The sequence below is a fragment of the Arctopsyche grandis genome, chromosome 2 (assembly GCF_051622035.1).
Source record: "Arctopsyche grandis isolate Sample6627 chromosome 2, ASM5162203v2, whole genome shotgun sequence".
Classification (NCBI taxonomy): Eukaryota; Metazoa; Arthropoda; class Insecta; order Trichoptera; family Hydropsychidae; genus Arctopsyche; species Arctopsyche grandis.
The window spans coordinates 2,432,081-2,434,449 of NC_135356.1; positions in this window are offsets into that span (position 1 = coordinate 2,432,081).

Genomic DNA, 2,369 nt, shown 5'->3' on the forward strand with positions numbered 1-2,369 from the left:
ATATGGAAATACGCAGGGTCGCCGAGAGGAATCCCGGGCCATGGGAAAAAAATATTCCGGATCCTATCTCAAACTAAAAATCTTCATTTTGCTATTTGCCTATTATCGCCATTTCGCACGCATCCTATGTGTATAGGTCATCCTATTGATCGTTGTATCTGCACGCACCTTTTTAGTGGTGGGGATGTGCAGTCATAAATAGAATTCACGTACGACCTTTGATTCGATCAATAAAGTGTCTGGGTGAATTTCCAGGACCACCCCATGGCGCAGGTCAGAACCAGACGAGCCTTCAGCGAGAGAACATCTTGCTGAGAACATCATCCTGCAGCCAGCGATGTGGAAGATATGGAGCTCAACAGTGATGGGGCCGCACACTTGTTTCATTTCACACAAGTTGTCATTTCGGTCGCGTTGCTCCCCCGCAACTCCATTGTCCTTTGGGTTTTCAAACGATATCTTCGGACATTCAGAGACATAACATGATCGCCTTCAAATATAATGAGCCAAAAAATTATAAATAAATATGTACATACATATGTATATCTGTAAGTTTCACTAAAGTGGAATATTAGTGCAGCTGGGTGCAAACTCTTTAGTAGCAAGTAACCCAATTCACTGTGTTCATCGTTATCACTTTAGTATTATTTACGTTTCCGATTGATTCAATACATATTTGAATCTAGTCGATGGAAGCTTCGCTCTATATTGCCTCCATAACGAAGAAGCTGTCTGGGCTTCAAGCTCACTTGGGACAGTATTTGTACACCATTTATGTAATTAAATTTCGACTTTTTGATGATAGAAAAGTCCAAATCGATACATAGATAGACAAGTCCAATCAAGTAAACGAAGCGTTGTAGTTTAATTATACTTATGCAACTACAAAAATAATCTGACGAAAACAAACGTTATCGTCGAACGTTCAAATCGGACAATTATCGACATGAATCGCAATGAATCTCTTCTGCTAAAAGTAGATTCTGTAGCCCTTTTGTTGTGACATTTACTACAAGGGCAATCAGCCAATCCTTAAAGGTCTTAAACTTCACTTTCTTTTTATTCTTTGATACGATTCAATATTAAGTGTTGGGATAAATGGGCAAAGTGTAACGAGTTTAACGAGTAACGTTCGGCAAGTCGCTTTTTCACAGCAGGTTTGATCTGCGGCTGTTGCCCGGGACTGGGACGACCCCTCCCGGTAATTAAAAATAGTTTTGTTGTGGATAATTTTCTGTGCGAAGATTCCCTTAGGAGTGTGTGTTTATCTAAAAACATATCCAAGACGAGGAGTGCCTCCATTTCAAAGAGGCTATGCAAAAAGGCTATGCATAATGTTATCACATGAATATTATTTACGTTTCCAATAGATTCAATACATATTTGAATCTAGTCGATGGAAGCTTCGCTCTATATAGCCTCCATAACGAAGAAGCTGTCTGGGCTTCAAGCTCACTTGGGACAGTATTTGTACACCATTTATGTAATTAAATTTCGACTTTTTGATGATAGAAAAGTCCAAATCGATACATAGATAGACAAGTCCAATCAAGTAAACGAAGCGTTGTAGTTGAATTATACGTATGCAACTACAAAAATAATCTGACGAAAACAAACGTCATCGTCGATAAATTATTCACTCTCGTTGCTTCCGTCACTTTTTGTTTAAAACCCAATTCATTTACCCAATTTCTCAACTTTTTTACATAAAATTCTTCTGTCTTTAACCAATTAAAATTCCAGTCCCCAAACATAATTATATTTTTACTCACATCTATACTTCTTTCACTCAATTCTTCTAAAAATTTAAGAAATCTTCCACTTCTACCCTTCGGAGAGCGGTAAATTACTAGCAAAAACACAGTAACTCCATTCACAAGCACATCCACACCAATTGTCCAAAACTCACCATCAACCTTATTAACTATTACATTACCGTAACTTAAATCATCCCTTAAATACAATAGTACCCCACCCGTATGTCTAGAATTAGAGTCACACCTCAAAACACAATATCCATCTATATTCAGCTCAAAATCTTCAAAATCACTAGTTACATGCGTTTCACTTAAACCTATAAATAATGATTTTTGACTTACAGTTAAACTCCAAACCTCATCCTTGTGAGCAAAAAAACTTTGTACATTTATACCGATACCTTTTGGTGGTTGCTATATATTATTATACTAAATTCTATTTCTCATTAATTCTATATTTCTTTTATATACACAGCACTTAGTGTCCAACGGTCCGTGATTCGTGTTCAAATTTAATTTTAATTTATTATTACTCTTAAAGCAATTACGACTTTTTGATGATAGAAAAGTCCAAATCGATACATAGTTAGACAAGTCCAATCAAGTAAACGA